The sequence below is a fragment of the Salvia miltiorrhiza genome, chromosome 7 (genome assembly GCF_028751815.1).
Source record: "Salvia miltiorrhiza cultivar Shanhuang (shh) chromosome 7, IMPLAD_Smil_shh, whole genome shotgun sequence".
NCBI lineage: Eukaryota > Viridiplantae > Streptophyta > Magnoliopsida > Lamiales > Lamiaceae > Salvia > Salvia miltiorrhiza.
In genome coordinates this window covers 5,172,471-5,187,951 of record NC_080393.1, presented here as the reverse complement: position 1 = coordinate 5,187,951, position 15,481 = coordinate 5,172,471, and the positions used below count along the sequence as shown (strand labels likewise).

General features: G+C 42.3%; 1 protein-coding gene across 2 annotated transcripts in view; it reads left to right on the top strand.

Annotated features, from left to right (window-relative positions):
* LOC130991856 (nuclear polyadenylated RNA-binding protein 3-like) overlaps nucleotides 1-15,481 on the top strand; it is a 72,551-nt gene that overhangs the window by 46,032 nt on the left and 11,038 nt on the right. The window lies entirely within an intron of this gene.

Genomic DNA, 15,481 nt, shown 5'->3' with positions numbered 1-15,481 from the left:
TAAATCTTGGCCCAAATGATTAAATAATGAATAGTTGGGCTCAAATAAATAAATCATGTAAGGCCCAACTAAATAAAATTTCAGTCCATAATTTAAAATTAGCCCAAGAATAGAATGAATTATTCTGAGCTTAAAATTTAATAAAACTCGGCTCAGTTGATATGATACAGCAGCCCAAAGAATTAAAAGACAAAGCCCAATTCCTTAAATTAATTCAAGCCCAATAAAAATAATGAGAAGAGCCAATTAAATAAAAGACTGGCCCAATTCGAATTTAAATATGAAAGCCCAAGCAATTAAAATTGGAAGCCCAATTTCATTAAAAATAAGCTCAAAATTTCGGCCCACATAAATTAGAGGAAAGCCCAAACAATTAAAATTAATCAAGCCCAAAGAATTAAATGAAAAGGCCCAAATCAAGCCCACTCTATCTCTCACTTTCTAAACTCTCGATCTCTCTCTCATTCTCAAGGGGACCGCTCTTCCTTCTTCTTCAAAGCCGATCTCTCTCTCTCGATTCACGGCTGCCTCGTGAGCTCCGCCGCTGCTCCTGCTGTGAATCCGACGGTCGGCCGCCGTTCTCAGCTTCACGATCCCTCTCCTCTCTCAAAAACTCGAACCAGACGCCGCCCAGCCCCTTCCTCTCCAGCCTGTTCGCTCGGCTCCTCTCAAAATCCGGTCGGTCCCGCCTACTCCGGCCGTCCAGCCATCGTCTGCTATCACCGGCGTCATTCTTCTACGCGTCTATTCCAGCGCCGCCCTTTCCTCTTCATCGCAGAGCCCTAATCGTCAAATACCAGGTCGCTGCTGCGGCCGCATCCTCGTCCGAAATCCGACGGGCTGCTGTCGTCTGGGAGCGGCGCTGCTCCGGCCTCCTCCTCTCCAGTCGTTCAGCCGCCATTTACTTCGTCCTGCGTCGGCTGCCGACGCGTCTGGTCCTAACGCCGCCCTATCTCTTTTCTATTTCTCACGCGACGACCCAATCGAGTCCTGAATCCTGGAAATCTTTGCCGCCGCCGACTCCTTGTCTGAATCCGGCGAGCGACCGCTGCTGCTGCGCACGGGTCTCAGCTCGTCGCCGGGCAGCTGCTGTTCGGGGCTCTGATGAGATTGGGCGAGTTTGCCCTGTCCCGACCGTCGTCGTCATCATCGGGCAGTCAGCCCTTCTCTCCTTTAAAGCTAAGTAACTCCCTCATTTCGACTTAAACGATTCGTAAATGTGAACTGGACGAGGTGTAATCTCTCTTTGTTTTGCTTACATCTCAATTTGTGCTCGATTAAAACTACATAAGACTGTCACTTGCTCAATCGCATAGTTGGGTGTTTACTAAGTTCAAGATGTCTATAAGGTCTTCTATAATTAAAACTGAAACTGATCGTGCTCATGCTTTAATATGAATGCTTACTGGAATGGTATTTGAAATAGAATCAATACCTTGAAATGTGTTGTTGGTTAAATATTGTTGTTTGTTGAACTGGAGTAACTGAACTTAAGGTTCCTGGCAAAGAGGAAATGAATGATTCTTGTGTTAATGCAGGTGCTAATCAAATGGAATGAAATCATTGAAGCCCAGCCTTACCTTGTGAGCTTCGGCTGAATGAGCTGGGCTATTCTTTGATTCTCTTTTGGATGAGATGAGTTGAGAGTGAAAACTGTATTTGTTGGCTGATTGCATTTGTTGGGTGGGGAGCAAAGGGTGGTGGCTGATAGTATAAAGGGAATGAATAATTGAGTGGAGTTGGTGGAGTGGAGTTGGTGATTGAAGAGCTTTTGCTTTTGCTAATTGATTTGGTTGTCTTCTTGATTGATTATGCTATGTATGAAAGAGGCTTATGATGTTACTCATGTGGTCAACGTATATACATGCTTCATGCTTGAGGTCTAAATTATGCTATGGTATGTTGATAGTGTAGGAGACATTAGGGAGTGGAAAGAATAATGATGATTGTAAAGTATTGAAGTTACTAATAAAAATCATCTAGCTTGATATCTTTTTCCTTGCCTGCTAACTTGATAAACTGTAATATAACTTAAATTAAATCCGTAGATTTAATCTGCGTTGCAGTCGGAATAATTCCTCGACTTTTAGTAGCACTAATAAAATATAACTGCTTCTGTTTTTCGATTAATAAATAACATGACTTTGCTAAGTCAGTTATAACTTGGAAATAATAATTATTGAATGGCTCAATAATTCTCGTCACGTTTTTCTCATACATTATAAAAGTATAAAGCTAAAATAATAACTCCGTCTCTGATAAAAAAAAAAAATCAGGACCATAAACTGGATTCATTTATAAAAATTTGCATTTACTAGTTTTAATCATAATTAAAATAGCGGGCTACTACATACTACCCCTCTTAACAAAAATTTCGTCCCGAAATTTGCATGTCTCTGCTAAAACAGTTCGGGGTATTTTTCCTTCATCTTATCTTCTAGTTCCCACGTGGCTTCTTCTTGACCGTGATGTCTATATAAGATTTTCTCTGATGTGACTGATTTCGCAAGTGTCCACGTATTGCTGGCAAGGGGGTGTGGGTGTTCCCAATTGCTGAACCTTGTTGTCTGTTGGGGCATTGCGTGGAGTAGTGACCATTTTGGCCACAATTGTAACAACCGTTAGTCCCAGATCGACAAACACTTCTATGCATCTTACCGCAATTTGGGTAAGGTAAAACTCCTTTCTGACCTTGGTTACCCCCAGTTGACTTGAGGTTAGTCTGTGCCTCGTACCTTGGTTGAATAAACTGTTCGGCCCGTTCCTTTTCTTGCCACACTTTCTTACTATTCTGATTGATATTGTCTTCGTTGTTGTCCCACTTGCGCTTCCCTTTGAGGGTATGTGAGACTGCTGGTAAGTCGTTTGGCGTCGAGATAAATGGTGAGGCTAACTTGTCCGACGGCATTGCAGCTTCAATGTCAAGTGCCCTGTTCAGAGACTCCGTGTATGAGAGTCCTCCGTGGCTTGCTAGAGCCATCTTAATTTCGTAGCGCAGTCCGGCACAAAATTTCTCTGCCATCTTCTCCTCTGTGTCCACTTGTTGTGGAGCAAACCTCGACAGGTTGCAGAATTCCTTGTCGTATTCAACCACAGATTTCTTTCCTTGCTTCAACTCGTAGAACTCAGCTTCTTTCTTCTTCCTATAGCTTTTCGGAATATATTTATCATATAATCCTGTCTTAAAATCTTCCCAAGTATAACTTGCCCATTGTTCAGGTGTCAGAATTTTTCGTCGTGCTTCCCACCAAAAATCTGCTGATCCTGTTAGCTGGAATGAGACGCAAGATAGGCGTTCCTCATCAGTACAACGTAGAAAGTTGAAAATGCGTTCCATTGCACGCACCCAAATCTCAGCTTCAGCCGGTTCACTCGTTCCGTCAAACGTAGGTGGATTTTGCCTTAAAAAGAGTTCTTCGACTCTCCTAGTTGGGGGCGGAGGGGATGGGTTATGTCCTCGAGCATCTTGTGGTTCTTCGGGTACAGCGTTACGGTTTCTGCGATTGTTATTGTTTCTCGCAGGGCGTCCTCTCTTAGGCGGCATTCTGGTAGCAAATATGTGCCAATTAGTACACTCTAGCATAATCTAATACAAACCTCAAAAGAATTCTTGTAAGGTCAACTTATTATAACTTGTAAACAAGTCATAACTCCAATGACAGCATTGATGTAGTAAGCTTTAAGGGTCCTTAGCATCTCAAATCTATGAGTCATAACAATTCTTAAGCATATAATATCACATCATCTAAACTGGATACTTAGGCATAAGTCATGGAGATTCATAGCGGCTATAAAATCATGAGCTTAAGAATTATTCTATACGTATCACTTATCTTGCTGCCTTCACTATAGCCACTAAAAGATACAATCTAATTTCTTCTATGTTTGCTTCTATGTTCTGTCGTAGTGGTGATCTCATATCTTAATAGCTCTATGTTCATATGGATTCATTCCATAGGCATACTTAATCGTACTTACGTAAATAATTTCATTCGAACAACATAACATAGCTATTGACAGTTACACACTTTGTTATTACGCTACTTTGCACTTTTCGTAAACATTAACTCACAACTTGGAAGAGCTTACCATTCTGCTTCGTTGAGTGTGATGCGACGAAGTGCTGAGCTTTGTCGATTGAACTCTAGGCATTTTAGTGATACATTCTAAGTTTGGCTTAAATAAACTCTTAGGCTCAGAGCAAACGAACTGCTCTGATACCACTCTGTCACGACCGGCCTTAATTAAGGATAATTAATCCGGGAAAACCATGACTGGGGAAGGGAAATTACGAAGCGGGTTTAGAAAGGGGCGCATAAAAGAATACTCAAAGAGCTTGAATACGCGTGAAATATTCCTTAAAAGGAAAAAGGCATAGTTCGCATAAAAAGGGTACTCAAAGAACTTGTATACGCGTTATATTCCTTAAAAGGAAAAAGGCATCGTTAGGGGCTTCGCTAAAACATTATCAGAGTTTGCAACGGAAGGCGTAACTGAAATAATCAGTGTTTACAGCGGAATGCATAACTGAGATACATGTATGAAGACATGTATCCTTTCTGAGCCTACTTTAAGTTCGACAAAAACTCCACTCAGCAACAACACTTCATCGCCCATCACAGCTCAACCTGCACAAACATAAACATCGAAGGGCTAAGTACAAGAGTACTTAGTGGGCAGTTGCCAAGCATAACATAACATCAACAACATCGCATAAGAGGCATAAGTTTATTTCAAATCCTTTGCTCTTTAAACATTTCCAAATTCATAAACAGCATGAGCGCATTCTTCATCATTAACAATCATAAACACGCATCGTGTCGTGGAGAAGGCCTTCCCCAACGAACACGGGCATCGCACCGTGAAGGGGGCCTCCCTCAGCGGTCACGGCATCGTACTATTGAGGGAGGCCTCCCCCAATAGACGCTGTAACACTGGCATACTGGCATACTGGCATCGCGCCGCGAGAGAGGCCTCTCTCAGCGGACACAGGCATCGCGCCGTGAGGAAGGCCCTCCTCAACGGACACGGCATCGTACTGTTGAGGGAGGCCTCCCCCAACAGACGCAAGCATCAAACATAAGCATAAACTTATCAGCGTAAAGCATTCAAGCGTAAATAAGTGTAATCAAGCGTAAATTACATAGGGCGTAAATAGTATAAACAGCATAGCGTAAATCATTTAACGTGCATCATAATAAAGCTTAACTCATTTAAGCGTAATAAAGCATACCATACTTGAAGATCCAATTTGCATTTTAAAGCATAACATTTGCATAGCATTTTATTTACGCGTAAGGAATTGCCCACCTGATAGCAAGGTTTTGTTAAGGTACTGTGACTCCTTGAGTAATTCTTACTCTCTCGCTTGACCTTAATCACGAGAATGTAAAATAAGACATTGCCTCGAGGAAAATTCTCAATTAATGAGAAAGCGTAAAATAAATATGCATGACTCTCTTATGCATAATTTATTATTTCGGCTTAATAATCAGGGAATTTCTATTGTTAATCCAGGCTATCGGATTTAAACAAAAGCTAAGTCTCGTCTCATGAAGCCGGATAATTAACTAAAATTAATCCGTTCTCTTCAGGGTGTTCTAATCCGTCGATTAAATAAATCCCACTCCTCGTAGTCGATAGAAAATAATTAAATACTTCAGCTTATTCGCTTTATAAACTCATAATCAACCGGGCTTAATAATGAGAATTTGAAATGTTATGAGTTCGAATAATTAAAAGGCTCAACATAAGGTAGCCCAATAATTAATTAAGTAGAAATGGGCCTGGATAGCTAAAATGAAAGGTCCAATTGAAATAATTCATTGGGCTTAGTAATTAAATAAATCTTGGCCCAAATGATTAAATAATGAATAGTTGGGCTCAAATAAATAAATCATGTAAGGCCCAACTAAATAAAATTTCAGTCCATAATTTAAAATTAGCCCAAGAATAGAATGAATTATTCTGAGCTTAAAATTTAATAAAACTCGGCTCAGTTGATATGATACAGCAGCCCAAAGAATTAAAAGACAAAGCCCAATTCCTTAAATTAATTCAAGCCCAATAAAAATAATGAGAAGAGCCAATTAAATAAAAGACTGGCCCAATTCGAATTTAAATATGAAAGCCCAAGCAATTAAAATTGGAAGCCCAATTTCATTAAAAATAAGCTCAAAATTTCGGCCCACATAAATTAGAGGAAAGCCCAAACAATTAAAATTAATCAAGCCCAAAGAATTAAATGAAAAGGCCCAAATCAAGCCCACTCTATCTCTCACTTTCTAAACTCTCGATCTCTCTCTCATTCTCAAGGGGACCGCTCTTCCTTCTTCTTCAAAGCCGATCTCTCTCTCTCGATTCACGGCTGCCTCGTGAGCTCCGCCGCTGCTCCTGCTGTGAATCCGACGGTCGGCCGCCGTTCTCAGCTTCACGATCCCTCTCCTCTCTCAAAAACTCGAACCAGACGCCGCCCAGCCCCTTCCTCTCCAGCCTGTTCGCTCGGCTCCTCTCAAAATCCGGTCGGTCCCGCCTACTCCGGCCGTCCAGCCATCGTCTGCTATCACCGGCGTCATTCTTCTACGCGTCTATTCCAGCGCCGCCCTTTCCTCTTCATCGCAGAGCCCTAATCGTCAAATACCAGGTCGCTGCTGCGGCCGCATCCTCGTCCGAAATCCGACGGGCTGCTGTCGTCTGGGAGCGGCGCTGCTCCGGCCTCCTCCTCTCCAGTCGTTCAGCCGCCATTTACTTCGTCCTGCGTCGGCTGCCGACGCGTCTGGTCCTAACGCCGCCCTATCTCTTTTCTATTTCTCACGCGACGACCCAATCGAGTCCTGAATCCTGGAAATCTTTGCCGCCGCCGACTCCTTGTCTGAATCCGGCGAGCGACCGCTGCTGCTGCGCACGGGTCTCAGCTCGTCGCCGGGCAGCTGCTGTTCGGGGCTCTGATGAGATTGGGCGAGTTTGCCCTGTCCCGACCGTCGTCGTCATCATCGGGCAGTCAGCCCTTCTCTCCTTTAAAGCTAAGTAACTCCCTCATTTCGACTTAAACGATTCGTAAATGTGAACTGGACGAGGTGTAATCTCTCTTTGTTTTGCTTACATCTCAATTTGTGCTCGATTAAAACTACATAAGACTGTCACTTGCTCAATCGCATAGTTGGGTGTTTACTAAGTTCAAGATGTCTATAAGGTCTTCTATAATTAAAACTGAAACTGATCGTGCTCATGCTTTAATATGAATGCTTACTGGAATGGTATTTGAAATAGAATCAATACCTTGAAATGTGTTGTTGGTTAAATATTGTTGTTTGTTGAACTGGAGTAACTGAACTTAAGGTTCCTGGCAAAGAGGAAATGAATGATTCTTGTGTTAATGCAGGTGCTAATCAAATGGAATGAAATCATTGAAGCCCAGCCTTACCTTGTGAGCTTCGGCTGAATGAGCTGGGCTATTCTTTGATTCTCTTTTGGATGAGATGAGTTGAGAGTGAAAACTGTATTTGTTGGCTGATTGCATTTGTTGGGTGGGGAGCAAAGGGTGGTGGCTGATAGTATAAAGGGAATGAATAATTGAGTGGAGTTGGTGGAGTGGAGTTGGTGATTGAAGAGCTTTTGCTTTTGCTAATTGATTTGGTTGTCTTCTTGATTGATTATGCTATGTATGAAAGAGGCTTATGATGTTACTCATGTGGTCAACGTATATACATGCTTCATGCTTGAGGTCTAAATTATGCTATGGTATGTTGATAGTGTAGGAGACATTAGGGAGTGGAAAGAATAATGATGATTGTAAAGTATTGAAGTTACTAATAAAAATCATCTAGCTTGATATCTTTTTCCTTGCCTGCTAACTTGATAAACTGTAATATAACTTAAATTAAATCCGTAGATTTAATCTGCGTTGCAGTCGGAATAATTCCTCGACTTTTAGTAGCACTAATAAAATATAACTGCTTCTGTTTTTCGATTAATAAATAACATGACTTTGCTAAGTCAGTTATAACTTGGAAATAATAATTATTGAATGGCTCAATAATTCTCGTCACGTTTTTCTCATACATTATAAAAGTATAAAGCTAAAATAATAACTCCGTCTCTGATAAAAAAAAAAAAATCAGGACCATAAACTGGATTCATTTATAAAAATTTGCATTTACTAGTTTTAATCATAATTAAAATAGCGGGCTACTACAATTACAGAGGGGCAGCAAATCACATATGCGTACATAATTTATGGCCTTCAACAGAAATAGTATGATTCATACATTGAGATATTACCACTGTACATAGAACCAAAGCCATGAGAACTCCCATCATGTAGCAACATGAATCGAAATACAATAGCAGAGAATCGAACTTAGCTTTGGGAAAATGGGCCGACTGCCCAAGCAACTGCCGAGCCTAACTGCCGGAGAAAGAGGAGGGCGACTGTCCTTGGCGGTGGCAGCCTCTGGCTTGCTACCTGCCGGACGAACACAGTGAGGAGAGCACGGAGATCTCGCCGATTCTAGAACCCGGCGGCGGCGGCAAAGGTGCTAGCGAGACTTGAAGGCGACAGCTACGGCGTTAACCAACTAGAGGGGAAGAAGCTGACCGACTCCAGAAATCGGAGCAACGCCGGGAACAACGATAGCAACGGCGACGCCGGCCTTCCAGTAGCAGCAGCGGTGTCGGGGCTCGGCGGAAATCAGTGACAGCACGGCGGCGCTGGAAGGCTTAAGCAGCGGGCGGCGGCAGCGCTCCTCCAGCAGGCGCTGACCTCCGGACGAGCAGCAGCAACTCCAGCCGGCGACGACTCCAGGTGAAGCAGCGCCGCTCGCCGGCCTTCACAAGGCGGCGGCGGAACTTCAGCGTGAGGGAGAGAGATCGAAGCCGACCAGATTTTACCGAAGGAGGAGGGGCCGATCGACTGGTCTAAGAAAAAAAAGAGAAGCATCGACTGGTTTGGGGAAGAAGGAGTGCTCGACTGATGCTTGAGAGAGGGGAGAGAGGCGACTGATTTGGGAATGAGAGAGAGAACCGAGAGTGTTGTGGAGATGGGCTTCTATTTTTTTTTAAAATTGGGCTTCTTTCATTTATATTAAAGTTGGGCTTAATTATTTTAATTGGGCTTAATTATTTAATTCTTTGGGCCTTGTTGATTTATTTTTAGTGGGCTTGAGTTGGGCTGGCTTATTTATTAATATTGGGCTTCTGATTTTATTTAAATGGCCGATTTTAATTACTGATTGGGCCTCCGATTTTATTTATATGGGCTTTGATTTAATTGTTGTTTTGATTTGTATGGGCTTCATTTAATTGAGTTGGACTTTATTTATTTTAATAATTGGGCCATTACATTGGGTCGGAGTTTATTTAATTATGTTGGACTCCTTATTTGGGCTTCGTTTCAGTGGGCCGATTTTATTTTAAATTACAGTGGGCTTGAGTTCGGCCGAAAATTTGGGCCTTTATTTTTTTGGGCTTCATAATTATTTATTTTTGGGCCTTGTTGTATTTATTATAATTGGGCCTAATTCAATTATTTTGCTTGGGCTTTAGTTTAATTCATTGGGCCTAATTTAATTAATTCATTGGGCTTTGTTATTTTATTCCGATTGGGCCTCCTAATTATTTTCTTTAGGCTTTGGTTATTTATTCAACTGGGCCCTAAATTTTTTTTTTTTTACTTGAGTCCATGAATTACTCCAACTAAACTTTTCAATTTAATTATTGGAATGCCACGATTTATTTAAATAAAGCCATATTTGTTTAATTAATTATTAGGCTGCCTTATGTTGAGCCTTTTAATTATTTAATCTTATAACATTACTTGTTCCTATTTATTAAGCCCGATTAATTATGAGGTTATAAAGCGAATAAGTTGAAGTATTATTTATTTTCTATTGACTACGAGGAATGGGGTTTATTTAATTGGCGGATTAGAACACCTGAAGCGAACGGATTATTTTAGTTAATTACTCAACCACGCAAGATGAAACCTAGTTGGTATTTATTTGATCCGATAGTGAGGATTAATAGTAGTAATTCTCTAATATCATCTCGGAGTAATAAATCATGCATAAAGATCATGCATAATTAATTCTGTATTCTCATTATTTGAGGATTTTACTCGAGCAATATCTTATTTATATTCTCGTAATAAAGGTCAAGCACGAGATTAATAATCAGTCAAGGAGCTACTGTACCACAAAAAGTTTCTAACAGGTGGGCATTACTTTCATATATATCAAATGAGTTTAAATGTTACGTTCAAGCAAGTTATTTCATGATTAAATTAATTGAAGTTATTTCAAATATTGTCTTGCCATAAAATGTTTAAATTTCAGTATGATATCTATCTGATGTGGCTTTGCCAGTTATTATGCAATCGAATTCGGGTCCTGAGCAGTTGATAGCTATCCTGCCAGGGCTAGTGTACACCAGTGACCGTGAGTCATCTAGCGGGTTGGCCGGTCAAGTGTCCGTGAGAGGTGGCCACCTCTCCGGCACACAGTTCCAGATATGATAGATTACAGAACTTAGACTGCAGTCGAACTTTAAGAATCACAAATGAATTTAGAAAGCTTGGGCCTTTTAGCGAAAAACTCCCTTGCTGTACTGTTTAATTATGGCATGACAATTTACAGTTTTGAAGCATGTATTTTATACTTAGGCATACGTGCCCACTGAGTACTTTTGTACTCAAGCCCTGCATATATTTCTAAATGTGCAGGTTGAGCAGCTGCAGATGGTGATGAAGTGACGAGCAGGATTCTTTTGTCTTATTATGTATTAATGAACTCTAGGGTTACATGTCTTCATACATGTAATCAGAATCATATTCCGCTGCGTACTCAGAAGTTTTATGTTTATTTGGCTAAGTCAGAGATATCTGAACTTACTAGTTATTTGAGTTTATACAACTAAACTTCTGTTATATTATAAATATCCCTTTTGTTAAATGATGAAATGCGATCCTTCCTTGTTTGATTATCCCCTTTCTACCCCGCTTCTAATCTCCCTCCATTAGTCACGATTTCCCCGGCTTAATTATCCTTAATTAGGTCTGGTCGTGACAGAGTGGTATCAGAGCAGTTTATTTGCTCTGAACCCTAGAGTTAATAAATTTTTCTAGTATGATCACTAGTATGAAAGAGTCAGTCGGCAAAAGCTCAACACTTCATCACATCGCTATGCTCAACAGAAAGGAATGCAACAGAAAGTTTTGAATGTTGAAGTTTATATTTCGCCTTGATGCAAATGTTGATTTTACTTATGCCTTTTTATGGAGATGTTACTCAATGAACTTAGATGCGCTAAGGATGCATGATCACTGTTATGAACACAACAATAGAAGGAATTTAGCAAGAACATTTTTTTTGCTTTTCTCTGTTAATTGAGGCGATGAGTAAATTACAAAATTAGTGAACCAGACGAGAAACCAACAAACAAAATACAATGGGGAGTAAAGAAAAGTGTCACACATGAGATAGTGACACGGGCATAGATCTTCGTTCGGATTATTCACGCGAGGCGGATACCGAATCAACTATTGCCTTAATCAGAGTATAGTGGGAACACTTTTCATAGTAATAAGAATACCCTACATAGTTTGGAAACTGCGACATAACGGAGTTAATTCTTTTCAAAACCCTAATTAGTACTAGTTGTAGCATATTTAAGACTTCACGAGTTATATATTCGAGTCTAGTGTTAGGCTCGGTCCTCTTATGATTATAATACCGTGGTTAGAATTTCGAGACTCAAACAGAATTTTTACCTTACTGTTGTAGATGTGTTTGAACCTTACTGTTTTTGCCACCTATTTTGATATTCGTGAGTTTGATTATGCGCCCTTCATGTATAGATGGCGAGGATGCGCTTTACCAGACGACGGCCGTTGCGTCGAGATGCTAGTCCGGATGCTATCAGGAACTCATATTTTACTTATCGCCGATGCCACGGTGATGACTTAGGCCAATTCTTGGCCGGCTTCCATCGACACTGGGTCGCTGCAAGAGACCATGGGATATCGGACTATGACGGAATGGAGCGGCTAATGGATTTGCTGCCATCAGAATGGCAGGGATGGACGAGGATGATTTCCGCTCACTACATCACTCGTTCTGGCAGGTCCTATGACTTGCATTATGACTTCTCTGGATTTACTGCTGAGATCCAGGCACAATTCACTCGTTGGGGAAATGCTCCTCGAGGGCCGTATATACGTCCGGGAGACCTTGCTCGAGTCGGAATACCTTCGCCCGACGAACTACTGGACCCACTTCCGGAGCCGACTCCACCAGCAGCCCCTATCTTAAGACAACCCAGGAGGCACGACGCTGAGGCAGGCCCCTCTAGGCCTCAAGCCTACAGAGATTTTCCACCTGGCACGGGTTCAGTGCCATTAGTCTGTGAGCCACCATTGTCATCGAGGCAGTTGAGCAAGGCAGAGATAGCAGCCGCTATGGCCGACGTTGACAGAGTCTTAGCCGATACCATTGATTTCCTCAATAAGGGAAAAGCCCCGGCCATGGACGACCGCCCAACTCTTCGAGTCACCTTGAAGATGATTCGCTCAGCCATCATTGGCCAGGCAGCAGGTGAAGGAAGGGGTGAGTCGCACCCATCTGGCGGAGAAACAGATGAGGACCCAGAGGAAGATCCGGAAGAGGATCCAGAGGAAGATCCGGAAGAGGATCCAGAGGAAGACAGCCATGCCCCGACCCAGGGATCTTGTACCCGATCTTCTTAGACCGGTTTATATATATATCTAATAGGATGATATTTAAATATTCCAGAAACATATATTGTTCTGATGCTTTTGTATGCCATGTGTCGGCATAGACTTTTGACTAATATTAGGACGGAGACGCGAAACCTTGGGACGTTCTGTGATTGAGTACTTTTTGTAATGGCTTCGCTGGATAGCCAGTTCATCATGTGTGGTACTTACATAGATCTTTGAACCTAGATTTTTATGATGATGTAAAGTCCTCATTGAGGCAATTTTCCCTATGTTATATATGGTGACCTTATTGGTCTTTCGTGGCAAGTCATTCCGCTATGTTTTATTTATATGTTCGCTTAAGTTTTAACAGGAGCAGAACTCGATGAGTTAAAGAGTAACTATAGAAATGATAGTATGTCCTTATTGCATTTTAATGCGCTGACAACTTATGTTTTGACCTAATAGAATGCCGCCAAAACGAGGACGACCAAGAGGAGGGGGCAGGATTCCCCGAAATGAAAGAAGAGACCCAGAAACAGTGCCAGAACCAGAACCCGAAATAGTTCAACCACCTGTTCAGCCAGAACGACGGATTGAAGAATTATTTTTGCGACAGAACCCACCTACTTTCAACGGGACAGGAGACCCGGCAGAAGCTGAAACTTGGGTTCGCACTATTGAACGCATTTTCAACTTCCTGCGTTGCACCGACCAAGAACGTCTGACTTGTATGTCCTTTCAGTTGACTGGGTCAGCTGATTTCTGGTGGGAAGCACGGATGAAAACGATGACAGCAGAGCAGTTAGAAAACCTGACCTGGGAACAATTCAAAGCTGGTATATATGACAAGTATATACCCAAGAGCTACCGCAAGAAGAAGGAAGCTGAATTTTACAATCTAAAGCAAGGGAAGATGTCGGTAACTCAATATGACAGGATGTTCTGCGATATGTCTAGATATGCGCCGGAACAAGTGGACACAGATGAGAAGATGGCTGAAAAGTTTTGTGCCGGTCTGAGGCACGAGATTAGGATGGCCTTGGCAAGCCATGGAGGATTGTCTTACACTGAGTCGCTCAGCCGAGCGTTAGACATTGAGGCAGCCATGCCAGGAGAAAGACTTGCAACTGTACCTGCTCCAGCACCTCTACATGATCAAAATCATAATCAGAATTTCAAAGGGAAGAGGAGATGGGACAACAGTAACCCGAACCAAAGCGAGAAGAGGCCATGGCAGGGACGGGTCTTCCAGTCACAGGGCTATGGAGGTCAGAGTGCACCGAAACAGATGGGAAATAACCAACAGAGGGCCCCACATTGCCCCAAATGTAACAAAAATCATGTGGGAATCTGTAAGGCCGGCAGTGATAGTTGCTATATCTGTAACCAGAAAGGGCACTATGCAAACCGGTGCCCGAATAAGCAACATGGAACGAGTTCAAGGCCAAACCCACCTATCCAGGCTCCGCATCTTCGAGCAATTCAAGCTTTGCCCCAACCATACCCAAGGCAACAACCACAGTATCAGCAGCCACAGCAGCACCAACAGCTACAGTACCAACCACAACCTCAACAACAGTATCAGCAACAGGCCCGCCAACAACAGCAGCGACAACAGAAACAACATGAAAAACCTCGTCATGCTAGAGCCTATGCTATGAGGCAGAAGCAGCCCGAGAACAACCAGGGAAACCTGGCAGGTATGGGCATGCTACTCGATACTCCTGTTGTACTTCTATTTGATACGGGCGCATCGCATACTTTCATTTCAAGTACATGTGTTGATACATTAAAACTTAAAATGGAAAGAGCTGACCAGGAGTTGAGTATATCATCACCTATAGGAGGAATGACGACAGTAGATCATGTGTGCTTGAACCTAGAACTGAACATAGGGTCACACAAGATTGTAGTAAACAACTCCTATGTTATACCGATGGGAGATGTGGACATAATCCTAGGAATGGACTGGCTAGCTGAGAACTATGCCACCATCCTTTGTAACGAAAGACGGATATCGTTTCGACCCCCAGGAAGGGAGCCGTCACATTTCCACGGAATTAGTATGGGAAGAAGAAAGATGATCATCTCTGCCCTACAAGCAACGAAAATGATGAAGAAGGGATACCCAGCTTACCTCGTATACTTGCACGGAGAACTGGGTACTGAAAAGAGTATAGAAGATGTAGCAATTGTACGGGACTTTTCAGATGTATTTCCAGAGATTCTGCCAGGGCCACCACCGGACAGACCAATTGAGTTTACCATTGATTTGGAGCCCGGGGCAGCTCCCATTTCGAAGGCACCATACCGGATGGCTCCTAAAGAGTTGGAAGAACTCAAAATACAACTGCAAGAACTTCTGGAACTTGGATTCATTAGGCCAAGTGTATCACCTTGGGGTGCACCTGTACTTTTTGTGAAGAAAAAGGATGGCACATTGAGAATGTGCATAGACTATAGGGAACTGAACAAAGTGACACTGAAGAACAAATATCCTTTACCAAGGATAGATGACCTCTTCGACCAGCTCAAGGGAGCAAGCGTGTTCTCAAAGATTGATTTGCGGTCTGGTTATCACCAGCTGAAGATTCGACCAGAAGACGTACCTAAGACGGCATTTCGAACTAGGTATGGCCACTACGAATTTGTAGTTGTGCCATTCGGGCTAACTAATGCGCCAGCCGTGTTCATGGACCTCATGAATCGAGTGTTCCATCCGTATTTAGACAAATTTGTCTTGGTATTCATAGATGACATCCTGAT